Here is a 13,813-nt window from a genome sequence, read left to right as displayed (position 1 = left end):
CTCATACTAACTTGATCGTCGGAGTGATCCCAGGGGAGAAGCCCCGCCATTCACTTCGGACAAGGAGGTTGACTTCGGATCCAGGAGTTCACCTCACCTCATCTCAGAGAGGACTGATTCAGGTCGGTTCAGCTACCAACCAAAAATCGCCTCTTCAACTGGCGCCGTCTGTGGGAACGAGATAGCTATTAAAATGAGATCCACGCGCTCCAGAAGCGGAAGAGTTCCCTCAACAGGGGCTGGGCAGACCTCGGGTGCCCAGCAAGACCGCATATCTGAAGAGCCAGGGTCCCAAAGGACCCAGCCCAACAATGAGGACGCCATCGCCAAGATGGCCGAGTTTGTATCAGACAACCCTAACATTTTTGAGGAGCTAGGAAGGTACCTCAAAAGGCAGGGGAAAGAAAAAGCCGAGTCTTCCAAGAGGAGACCGACGAAGTCCCCTGAAGTGCCCTCAGGCGAGGACTCCGAAGATGGGCGTCTATCTCGGAGCACCTCCAGGCGAGTCTCATCCAAGGCAACCTCCAAGATTGCCTCCATCTCCCGAGCGTTTTCTCGGGGACTACTGGGAAAACGAGCCGAGGACCCACCTCGGCGCCCCGGGGGCCTAGCTACTGACTACATGAGGGCTCCGCCCTTCACTGATGACATCAATGGGGAGATGGTGCCCCCAAACTTTAAGCTTCCAAATTTGCACACCTACGACGGCCGAGGTGACCCCGAGGATCACCTCCGCGCCTTCATCTCCGCATTCCGACTCTACTGCGTCCCCGACGCCGTGATCTGTCGGGCTTTCCCAATCTTCCTGCACGGGACCGCCCGGAAGTGGTTCTGGAGTTTAGAACCGGGGAGCATTTCCTCCCTGGATGAGCTGATAGACCGGTTCATCCACCGCTTTGTGTCGTCTCGACCAATAACAAAGACTTCAGCTTACCTCTTGAACCTGCAACAGGGTCAGGGCGAGTCACTTCGCTCGTACGCCCAAAGGTTCAACGAGGAGAATGTACAGATACCTGACCAGAACGAGCAAGTAACTATTGCTGCCTTCACCAACGGGTTAGTAGCAGGGATCTTTAACACCGAAATCCATCGGCAGTACCCCCGTACACTCCGGGAGCTCTGGGAAAGAGTGGACCAGGGAATCCGAAGTGAAGATGTAAATCGCATGAAGCGAGAAGCCCAAGCATCTCGTACGGGGCAAGATCCCCGGAGGAGGAAAGACACTGGCCGAGGTGAACCAGGCTCAAGTGGCACTTCAAACCAACCCCGAGACCGCCGAAGTGTCTTCGACCGGATCGTGAAAGGCAGATCGTCCACCTCGGACGCCGAGCTGACGCCCCTCAATTCGAGCCGGACCCACGTCCTGGCTGTGATGAGGCAGAATCACCTCGGTCGCAACCCTCCCGAAATTCCGGGGAGGAGAGATAAGAGGAACTCGAACCTCTACTGTGCCTACCACCGTGATGTAGGGCACGAGACTGAAGACTGCAATGACCTGAAGCGGGAAATCGAAAATTTGATCCGGCAGGGATACCTGAAGCAATTCGTCCGCAAGGATGGAGGCTTCAACCGAAGCGTCTCCCACCGGGAGAACCGAGGCCCCCGCCGAGACGACCGACGGGACACGAACATGCATTGTCGAGGTCCCGAAGACCGTAGGGAGGACAAGCAGCCCCCACGCGATGGCTCACCGGGCTACGGCCCAAACATAGCCGGGGTGATCAACACCATCGCGGGAGGACCAACGGGAGGAGACAGCCAGAACTCCCGGAAGCGGACCTACCGCCAGGCCGAGATGGAGGTGGCCGAGCCGAGCTCTCGGCTGTCCGAGGTCATCACCTACGGTCCCGCTGACCCCGTTCCTGCGGCCTCCAGCAATCATGAAGCTCTTGTGATTGAAGTCCTCACCAACAACTACGTAGTCAAAAAGGTCTACGTAGACCCCGGAAGCTCGGTAGACGTCTTGTACTACCGGACTTTCGAAAGTTTGAAGCTGACAAGGGAGCAACTCACTCCTGTCAGAACTCCCCTCGTGGGATTCGGGGGACACGTCGTCCACCCGGAAGGCATGTTGACCCTGGTGGTAACAATCGGGCGTCATCCACGATGCCGAACTGTGCCTGTCAGTTTTGCAGTGGTCAAAGCAGACTCCCCCTACAATATGCTGATAGGCCGGCCCACGCTCAATGCCTTGAGAGCCGTATACTCCACCTACCACCTGAGCTTTAAATTCCCAACATCTGCGGGGGTGGCCGAGGTAAGCAGCGATGTGGGCGCCGCCCGGGAGTGCTACCTCGCCACCATTCAAGCAGCAGTCACCCCCCGGCCCTCACCGAGGTCAGAAGAAAAGAGGCCAGCGGTCCTCTCCATAGACTGCATCGACCCTCAGAAGGCAGAAGAGCCCAACAGGCTGGAGCCCGGGGATGAAGTGGAACTGGTGGTAGTGGATGAAGCGAAACCTGACCAAGTGGTCCAGGTAGGGGCGGGACTCCCCCCACCCCTGAAAGAAGAAATGATCTCCCTGATCAAAGACCACCGAGACGTCTTCGCGTGGTCCGCGGATGAAGTGGTCGGAGTGCCACCCGAGCTCATGACTCACCAACTCAACGTTGACCCGCAGGCCCGACCTGTGCGACAGAAACGAAGGCACTTCGGCCCCGAACGTAGCCAAGCCATATCGGATGAGGTCGACAAGCTCTTGCCGGCCAAGATGATCCACGAGGTCCAATATCCCACCTGGCTGTCCAATCCAGTCATGGTAAAAAAGGACACCGGGGGATGGAGAATGTGTGTCGACTTCACCGACCTCAACAAGGCCTGCCCCAAAGATTGCTATCCTCTGCCAAGGATAGACGCCCTCGTCGACGCGGCGATGGGGTATGAAATCCTCTGCTTCCTAGATGCCTTCAAAGGGTATCATCAAATAGGAATGAGTGAGGAGGACCAAGAGAAAACGGCGTTCTACACCGACCGAGGTACTTATTGTTACACTACCATGCCCTTCGGGCTAAAGGACGCCGGGGCGACCTACCAAAGGCTGATCAACCGGCTCTTCCAGAATCAGATCGGCCGCAATGTGGAGGCCTATGTGGATGACATCCTCGTTAAAAGCCTCACCACTTCATCCTTTCTGTCAGACGTGAGGGAAGTCTTTGGTGTCCTGCGAGACTCGAGGATGAAGCTGAATCCCAAGAAGTGCGTCTTCGGCGTCACCTCGGGAAAATTCTTGGGGTATCTGGTTTCCCACCGGGGAATCGAGGCCAACCCCGACAAGGTGAAAGCCATTCATGACATGTCTCCACCCCGGAACATCCGAGAAGTCCAACGGCTGAATGGACGCCTGGCCGCGCTGAATCGCTTCCTGTCCCAATCAGCTGAGAAAGCTCTGCCTTTCTTTAAGGTGCTGAAAAATGCTGACCAGTTCGCCTGGACTGAGGAGTGTCAGGCTGCTTTCGACCAGCTGAAGCAGTACTTGCATCACCTACCAACTCTCGCTTCACCTCGGCCCGAGGAGAAGCTCTACCTCTACCTCTCCGCAGCCGACGAGGCTGTCAGCGCTGTGCTCATCCGAGATGAGGGCACCCAAGTGCCGGTCTACTACGTCAGCCGAGCCCTCCGCGGGCCGGAGACCCGATACACGCAAGTGGAAAAACTTGTGCTGGGGCTCGTCCACGCAGCTCGGCGGTTGAAACCCTACTTCTTAGCCCATCCCATCTCGGTCAGGACCGACCAGCCCATTCGGCAAATATTGGTGCGACCCGAAGCTTCTGGTCGCCTCACCAAGTGGGCTGTCGAATTGGGAGAATATGACTTGTCCTACGAGCCACGCACCGCCATAAAAGCTCAAGCTTTAGCTGACTTCCTTGCTGAGCTCACCTTCACGGAAGGTCCGGAGTCCACTTCAGCCTTACCCGAGGTGTCCACCTCATCCCTGTGGACATTGTATGTCGATGGATCCTCTAATGGAGACGGCTGCGGAGCCGGACTGCTCCTGGAAGGACCTCAGGGGGAGGTTTGCTCTTACGCCCTCCGCTTTGACTTCCCGGCCACCAACAATGAAGCCGAGTACGAGGCTCTAATCGCTGGACTCCAGCTAGCCCGCAAGCTCGGCGCCCAGCAAATCCACGTCCGCAGTGACTCCCAGCTCGTGGTACGCCAAGTTATTGGTGAGTACGAGGCCAAGGATGAGACCATGCAACGGTACCTCTCCAAAGTTCACCAACTCACCTCGTACTTCAAGTCATTCGAAATCCAAAGGATCCCTCGGTCCCAGAATAAGCGAGCCGACGCCTTATCCCGGCTGGCTTCCACTTCATTCTCTGACCTCAACAAAACCGTCTTGGTGGAGGTCCTGAGTGAACCAGGGTACGTGGAAGAGGTGGCCTGCCCCGTGCACTCTGAAGAAACTTGGATGACCCCGTTCATCCTTTTCTTGGGTCAAGGAGTCCTTCCCGAAGACCGAGCTGAAGCAAGGAAGATACAACGCAAAGCCGCTCGGTATGCACTCCGCGATGGAGAACTATATAAGCGCTCCTACCTCGGCCCATGGTTGAGGTGTGTCACCCCCGAGGCAGGACGCGAGGTCCCCCACGAGATCCACGAGGGCCTATGTGGGGCTCACATCGGCCACAGGATGCTAGCTAAGAAAGCTATGCTCCTGGGATATTTCTGGCCATCACTTCGGCAAGACTCCCAGGACCTCGTTCTCGGCTGCCCTTCCTGCCAAGTCCACGCACCCGAGCACCACCAGCCTTCAAACTTCATGGTCCCCATCACTTCACCCTGGCCGTTTGAGCAATGGGGGACAGACATCATAGGTCCCTTCCCCAAAGCCGTCGGGGGTTATACATTCTTAGTAACCGCTGTGGATTACTTCACCAAGTGGGTCGAGGCCGAGCCACTTCGGACCATCTCAGGGCTGGCCATTCAAAAATTCTTTTGGAAGTGCATTATCTGCCGCTTCGGCATACCTCGGGTCATCATCTCGGACAATGGGAGACAGTTTGCCGAGAACCCGTTCAAGACTTGGTGCGAGAACCTCGGCATCAAACAACACTTCACTTCGGTAGGCCACCCCCAGGCCAATGGTCAAGCAGAAAACTTCAACCGGACTCTTCTACATGGTCTCAGGACCCGACTACACCGAGTTGGGTCATCTTGGGTGGAGGAACTCCCCAGTGTCCTGTGGTCGTATCGGACCACGCCGAGGTCAGCGACGCGAGAGACCCCATTCTCCCTGACCTACGGCGCCGAGGCGGTCATCCCGGCTGAGATCCTTACCCCCAGCCCTCGGCTGGCAGCCTATGCCGCCGAGGTGAACGACGAAGAGAGGCAGCTGGACCTCGACCTCGTCGAAGAACGAAGGAATCTCGCCTCAGCCCGGATAGCTTCTTACAAGAACACACTGGCACACTACTACAATGCCCGCGTGAGACATCGTAGATTCCAACCTGGAGACTTGGTTCTTAGAAAAAACTCAGTCAGCCGAGCTGAACCGCAAGGGAAATTATGCCCGAAATGGGAAGGCCCTTACCGAGTTGTGGAATCTGACGCTAAGGGGTATTGTAAACTGAGTTACCGAGATGGCTCATTAGTGCCGAGGTCTTGGCACGCCGAGAACCTCAGATTGTATTACGCCTGAGTTTTTAATCAAGTAATGACTTCAGTTATTATGTTATTCTTCAATATCGTTGTTACGCTATTAAAAAATAAGGGGGACAAGCAAGGGATGAAGTCAAAGCAAGAAATTAAAGCACTGAGACGAGAAGAAATATGCTTTCATTCAATAAGAAAGAGCGTTACAAAAGTACAAGGCCGAGGTCCGAATGCTACTAAGCACTCTCCACCTCGGCCACTCCCTTAAAGCCGCAAGCCTAGACCCCCGTCTCGGCTCCATCCCCGGTCTTGGCTCCCTCCTGGGCATCCTTCTCTTCGGCCTCCTTGGGGTGAACTTCATCTCCATACTCTTTGCCGACGTCCCCTCCGGCTTCGTCTCCCTCAGCGTCCTCTCCTCCAGGTTCTTCCACTTCCACGTCCTCGAACACTTCGTCGAGTTCGGACAGCCACTTGTTGAACTCGACCTGGACTTCGGCCAAATTCCTTCCTGCCTGAATGCCTTCGGCCATCCGATCGCATAACTCCTTGGAGTCCTCATTGTAACTGGTATGGTTTTTTAAGGACTCCAAGGCCTCGGAGGAGAGGTGAGTTGCGGCCTCGTCAACGGCCGATGTGAAACCAAACATGAAGTTAGGCGTAAGTAGTTGGCCGAGGTCCTTGATGAAGGCCTCGGACTTCCGAAAAGCGTCTACGGCCGAGGCTCCGGCACCCTCGAGAGCTTGCTCGTGGGACGCCTTCACCTCGTCCCCCCTCTTCTGCTCCTCTTCGAGGGCCGATCGGAGACTGTTGATAGTAGCCGCGGCCTCCTCATCCTTCACCTCGGCCTCCTTAAGCCGCCTTTCAAGCTCGGCCTTCTCAGACTCGGACACCAACAGTTTTTTCTCCAACTTGGAGATTTGATTCTGCAACTTGCCGGTGTCCTGCTCCTCGACTAGAGCACAGTACCGGTGAGTCATCTCGGCCACAAAGGCTGAGGTGGAAGCCGTGCTCACCATGAGGCTTTGAACCATCTCAGCCGGGGTCAACTTCTTCATAAATTCCAAGTCCCTTGGTAGGGGGGAGTGCATCACCAACTCTTGGGCAACCCGAGGATGGCTGCACCTGTCGTTGACCGAAAGTTTCCAGTTCGGACACCAGTGCCCGGCGGGGTGCGTCTTTTCATCCCCAGAAAACACCGGGGGACTATGGAAACGATTCCATAGCGAGGTCCCCGACACTGCATTGACCGGGGGTTTCAGCTGCTTGCCTCGGCCATGAGGTGGGAGTGCCGTGGTGACTCCAAGAGGCACTCCCTCTGGCACGGACGAGGTGGACCCCGTAGCAGCGGTGGCCGAGCTGCTTTGACCAACCGGGGTGGGAGTGCTCTTGGCCGCCGAGGTCTTGGCAGCCTGCCCTTGCGATTTCTTCTTCGGCGGAGGTGCCAACGTCTCATCAGAGCTCTTCCTCTTCTGCCTTTTGGCCACTTCGGACGAGCCCGATACGACGATGTCGGACAGTTTAGTCACTGCACAAAAAACAAATATTATCATATGTCTTAGCCGAAGTGAAAGCAAAGTTATGAAAGAAAATTACAAGGAATCTTAAGTTTGGTGGAAGTGAAGGGAGCTCTGTCGGGACTGAGCAAAGCTCGGCTGATTCCCCCGTCAACCAGCACGGCTTCGGGGTAGTCCAGACTGTATATCCGAAGTCCCGACCTCATCAGCTTCTGGAAGTCCTCCTCCTTGGCATCCCCAGCGGAAGGATCGGCCTTCGCTTTGATTGGCCTCCACCAGAAACCTCTAGGGAAGTCCACTTCGGACACAAAGAAGAAGTCGCGTTTCCAATTCTTGATCGAGCTGGGAGAACCGACCACCAACTTCGGAATGGCATTGTTCCGGTTACTGACAAAAAACCATCCCTTGTCTGTCCCGTGCGCCTTAAGGGTATAACATCGGCGGAAGAGGTCGACAGAGGGAGCCACCTCCTGATGTCGGCACAGCATCTCGAACCCTATAATGATGCGGATCGCGTTCGGGGTGAGTTGGGTAATCCTCACGCCGAAGTGACGAAGCAAGTCCCTGAAGAACCTTGACGTGGGCATCCTCAGCCCGGCCTCTAACTGTTGGACATAGATGGCCACTGTGCCCAAGGGGGGCTTTTCGGCTGAGTCATCTGCTCCGGCCGGAATGATCTCGTACCCCGACCGGAAAGGGTACTTGTTCATCACCTTCACGGCCCTATCTCTTCGGATGCGACTTCTAAACTTCGGCATCTTGCCGAAGTCGATGTTGGCTAGGTCCTCGGGAGCGACAGGCTCCAGGGCGTCCTCGTCGTGTGGTGTCTCGACGCCGAGCTCCTCGTTGTAGTCCACCTCGGAACCACCCTCGCTCATCTCGGATGACTCCAACTCCGAGGCTGCCCCACTGGCTCCCGCCTCGGTTGATCCCTTCTCAGAACTCGGGGTCGACCCTTCCGAACTAGATGTCGTCGCTTCTTCCCCAGGATCCGGCCTCACCTCGGTCAGGTGGCTCGGAGTTATGGTCTCTTTGTGGGTCTTAGCCGTTTTGGCCATGGGTGAAAGACGAAATAAGAAAGAAGAAGGGTACTTACTATTGCCTACGGAACTGGACGAAGTGGATGACCTCGGATCTGATCTCGGCTACTACTCCGATCTCGGCTACTATATTGACCTCGGCTACGCTCGCGAACTTTGCGGGTCTCGGATGAAAATGAAAGGTGTGAGAAGTGCGATGAGGGGGACCCCCCCTATTTATAAGGGTTTGGGGAGAATCCGAAGAGGCGGCAAGAATGCGAAAGGACGGCCACGTTCGAATTCAAAACGTCGTGCCTCCCTCTCTCCTCATTAATACCCCGTCCTTTCAGCTGACACCCTCTGCACGAAACGTCCCACTACTTCACGACGCGACGGTTACCAGTGACCACATCCTGTCAACTGACACGTCCACGTGTCGCGTCCCCGCATCTTCCGGGGCAGTTTCGGGACTCCGGCTCTCTACGACTTCGGCACAAGGAAGCCTCGGAACCTCCCTAGCCCGGAGCTCCCGAGGCTTGGGGGGCTTATTGAGGATGCTCACCTCGGCCACCCCGCATGTCCGAGGTGACCTCACCTCGTCCGACATCAGAGCTCACCCGTGCCTCGGGCATATCCCTTAAGCTCGGCCGGATCCCTAGTCTACCGTGTAGGTGACCTCGGCACCTCCACCTCAGCTGCACGCGGATGAGGCAAGTCACCTGACATCATCCGGGAACAGTGCTTTATCTGAAAAGCACTGTCGCACTTAATGACTACTGCAAAGGACTCCTCGTCACCCTGTCCAGGCGGCTACAGTGTCAGAGTCAGGCCCCCTGACAGGGAACAGAGCCGTAATGGCAGGGCATGGGTCCCACCGACATAAGACCTCCGTCCTGCCCTCCACTCTCGCTCTATAAATACCCCACACACTCCAACAAGTAAGCATACACTGTTCATTTGCTCATACTCTAGCATATTTCTCGTTCTCATACTAACTTGATCGTCGGAGTGATCCCAGGGGAGAAGCCCCGCCATTCACTTCGGACAAGGAGGTTGACTTCGGATCCAGGAGTTCACCTCACCTCATCTCAGAGAGGACTGATTCAGGTCGGTTCAGCTACCAACCAAAAATCGCCTCTTCAGTAGGCATATGAAAACTATGATCAGGATCATTCAATATTTAAAGGGTTCATCTGGGAAAGGACTTCTATTTTCTAAGAATAATCATCTCAAAATTGAAAGCAATACAATGCCAATTGGTCGGGAGACCATACTGATCAAAAATCCACTTCAGACTACTTTACCTTAATGGGTGACAATTTAGTTACATGGAGAAGTAAGAGACAGAAGGTGGTGGATTTATCTAGTGTAGAAGCTAAGTTCAGAGGGATGACCAAAGGGGTGCGTAAACTTCTTTGGCTTAAGAAGCTGCTTACTGGTATACGGCATGCTCAAACTTCTGAAATAGATTTGTTTCATGATAACAAAACAACCATTGACATTTCTCAGAATCTAGTTTAACATGACCAACTAAACATGTAAAGGTTGATCAGCACTTCATTAGACAAAATCTTAAAGATAAGGTGACACTGTTTCCGTTTGCCAAGTCTGAAGATCAACTGACTAATGTACTCACAAAAGCTGTGCCAATTAAAAACTTCTACAACTCATTTAGCAAGTTGAGCATGTATGATATCTATACACCAATTTGAGGGGGAGTGTTGGAGCGAGTTGATCTATTTTTGAATTTAAACTTTTTATCAACTAGAGATTAGATAAGGATCGAATAGATTAATTACCATTTTGAATGTTTCATTGTACTTTATCTTAGTGTAAACCTATAGCTAAAGTGCGAAATAATGAAGATATTTTCCCAATTTTCCTTCTTTTAATCTTAAACAGAAAGAAATTGACTTAGTTACCATTGAAATCAACCCTTAATACGTAAATCAGGAAATTTTGAGAATTTTAACCCCATATCAGGAAATGACCACTAAGAAAAACTTCTGTCTCAGACATGCCTAACTTGGCAGCTTGCAGAATTTGATGCATTTTTATTTACATTATAAATGATTTCAGGGAAGAGTGGAATTTATCTAGACTGGAAAATGAGACTTCGAGCTGCACTTGGTTCAGCTAGAGGATTGACTTACTTGCATGAGCTTGCCATCCCTCCTATAATCCACAGAGATATCAACACCAGGAATATTCTCTTGGATGAAAATCTAACAGCTAGGGTTGCAGATTTTGGCTTGTCCAAGCTTGGTTCTGACAGTTCCAATGGCCATGTATCTACTCAAGTTAAAGGCACACCGGTGAGTTTTGATGTCTCTTTAGCTACCTGATCCCATAAAAACTCCTAATCATGTCCATGTTTAGATACATCATCAAAGGTCCTTTCTTTGTCTCTTTTGCCATCGTGAGCAATTAACGATAATCGTTTATATGGGTGCAGGGTTATATTGATCCTGAATATTACATGACCCAAAAATTGACAAACAAAAGTGATGTGTATAGCTTTGGTGTGGTTATGCTTGAGCTGGTAACAGCTAAACTGCCTATTGAGAAGGGGAAGCACATTGTCCACGAAGTGAGAATGGCGATGGACAAGAATGATGAAGAATGCTATGGATTAGGGAACATGATGGATCCAGCAATTCGAAACGCGGCCAATCTGGTAGGCTTCGTGAGATTTGTAGATTTGGCAATGCAATGTGTGGAAGAATCAGCAGCAGATCGTCCAACAATGAGTGAACTGGTGAAAGAACTCGAAACAATTATTCTGCAGAATGATGGACTTGATACAAACTCAACATCAGCATCCTCTATCGGCACATCCTCTGCCACAGTTTTTGGCATGACAAAAGGTGCTAAACACCTCTATGATGTGATGCCTAGGTAGGATGTTAACGACAGCTGTAATACCCAAATGTCTAAAGTTGTGAGGCCGAATTAGAAAATCACTTTTAAGTGGGGAACTTTTATAATTATAACAAGAACATGAGGGCCAAAAAGGAAAATGCCTATGTCTATCTCATTCCACCGCCAAACTCCCTTATGATTCTTTCATTCTTGTCTGAAGCATCAGGAAATAAGGAGATACGAGAGGACTTGGAGAACAGTGGAGAGAGCTTGCCATCTACCGATTTCAGTCGACTCTGAGGTACAGAGCCAACTCTTCTTAAGTTTCATGAGTTGAAAATTAAAGATAATGCTGTAGAATCTGGATGGTTTTCTTGAATATAGTAATTGCAGGTTGCCGGAAATGAGATTGGACAGATACAAAGTAGTTTTGTTGGAGTAATTTTGTATGTATGTTGTTGCTAGCTTGTAACCAGGTACCTGATATACACATACTGTATATGCGAAATTATGAAGATTTCATAATGTTAAATACCTAGAACACCTTGAGTTTCACCAAATCCGTAGCTATCAGTCACCTTTGCGCAGCCTTAAAAAATTGATCATAACTTGGTGTAGAAAAGTCCAAATTAAGTGCCGTCAGCTGCAATGGAAACTAGACTCATAGATCTTTCAAATGGCATAAATTCAAGCTCTAATTCGTCTCCTGTCAGCACCAGTAATTGCACGAAATTGACCGAAAACTGCAACCTGCGCAGAACAGTCCTGGAAACACCTTCAATTGAGGTCTAATTTAAAGCGCTTTACAGCTTGAAACGCTAAATGATGTCTTCTGGAGATATTTAGTACTTTGAGTGTAGTTTCTAGCGGCACCAAATTTGTAGTGGTTCGACATATATAGCCTAAGTTTTGTGTATTTAACCTAAGACTGCAATTGCTGAAATTCCTTCGTATCTCTATAATTTTTAAAATGTCTTAGCAAAAGATTTTGTTCGCTAATTATTATGGAAAACGTATTTTATTATATTAACTTAGATTGAGCATATGTATTTGTTTGATGATTGGGTGTCTTGGAATTATTGCAACACATATATATAAGAGATAAGAGGCGCAAGTTTGGGAAATGGAACAAGAAACGCACCCAATGGTCACTTGGCCCCAACTAACACATAAAAGGGAGTCATGAGTCATCATGTACCAAAATTTGTACGGGCTATCATTCATTTAGCCATTTGCTCTTTCTTCCATTGCAATCAAGTTTTTTCGTCTAAGTCATTTAAACACTTTCTCTTACAAATTAAATTAGCATTAGTTTTCTCTTTTTTATTTATGAGTATTTTATTTCTTGTACTTTTTTTTTTTGGTAAGTTTTGTTTCTTGTACTTGTCTTGCTTACGTGTTAAAATCTGGACCGTGAATATAATTATCTAATGATCAAAGTTGTTGTAGTCTTTTCTTTGAATGCTTACAAGGTGTTCACTTAATTTTCGTGAATGAACACAGATCATACCTTGTCAATAAAATTTGGAACACTTTGAATTTGGAAGCATCTTTTTAACTTCATGTTGAGTGTGAGCTTACAACTTGAGAACTTCGATGAATTTCAATTGTGATCACCATAATAAAACATAAAGATAGAAGTAAGGACTAACCAATTTCCTTTCCATTTTTTTTTTTTTGGTCAAACTTTAGAGTAATTGGTGCCACACTGTTATTAAACACTTTAATTTTGCATTCATTTCTTTGGAACTTCCAAGTAGAGGTGGCAATTTGGATTGAGATCCATTTATCCATCCATATAATCCATAAATAAATGGATTTGGATTATCCATTTATAGTATTGGTTTTAAATGGTTAATCAAAGTAAAACCATTAAACTAAATGGATTTATATGGATTATCCACAAAAACCACATATATCCATTTACTTAAAAACCAATTAAAAGAAATGGAAAGGAAATGACTAAAAATGGACCCTCGAGAATTATTGATCCAATACAAAGGCCCGCAGCTTTCTACTATGAAGAGCTTATTCTGTCGCAACCAACCGTTCCATTATTTCACCCGAGCTATGCTGACGTAAGTGGCTCCACCAAATGCTCTGTTCCCCCCCCCCTCTCTTCCGCTATGAAGCAATGGATAAGTACACTGTAGGACTCAATTACGCTAATTATATTTGAGAACTTTGTCCCTCTTTCTTCTCTTTGAGAGGTGCAAATCACATAACTGCTGCCTGCAGTTTCCTTTACTGACCTAAGTTCTTAACATTTTGCAGCTGTTTGATAATGTATAAGAAAGTTGTAATACATACATGTCCAAAAATGATTTGATAGGATCTAAGTATTTTGTCCTCTTTCTCATCCAAATACACCTAAAATTTACAAGTACATAAAAAGTATCTTCATATTACAAGAAATGATAATACAAAAATAAAGTAACAAAATATTTAAATGGATTATAAATGGATAATTGGTTTTTATTTAATCCATTTAGATCCATCCATTTAGATCCATTTATTAAATGGATCTAAATGGATTGGATAAATTTCATCCACCATCCATTAAGTCAAAACCAATTATGAACCATTTATCCATATTGCCACCTCTACTTCCAAGAAGCTATCTTTCCCACGAATCTTGAAACAACCCGTGTAAGCTAGCATGTAATCTCATTGATTTGCAAGTCTTCAAGTGTGCTGAAACCAGTCATGCTACGATACTTACATTCATCAATTTACATTTTTTTGCTACATGAAGATGCTGTTTGCTCAATTGTTCTTGGCCTACACATGACTATTATTTTGTAACATTTTATACTATTTTAT

General features: G+C 49.3%; 1 pseudogene; it reads left to right on the top strand.

Moving 5' to 3' along the window:
* The window catches only part of LOC113762150, a 31,647-nt pseudogene extending 20,355 nt beyond the window's left edge, over positions 1-11,292 (top strand).
* The last annotated feature ends 2,521 nt before the right edge of the window (positions 11,293-13,813 follow it).

This window comes from Coffea eugenioides, chromosome 1 (genome assembly GCF_003713205.1).
Source record: "Coffea eugenioides isolate CCC68of chromosome 1, Ceug_1.0, whole genome shotgun sequence".
Lineage (NCBI taxonomy): Eukaryota > Viridiplantae > Streptophyta > Magnoliopsida > Gentianales > Rubiaceae > Coffea > Coffea eugenioides.
The sequence above is the reverse complement of the archived record's forward strand: the minus strand, read 5'-3'. Positions and strand labels throughout refer to the sequence as shown.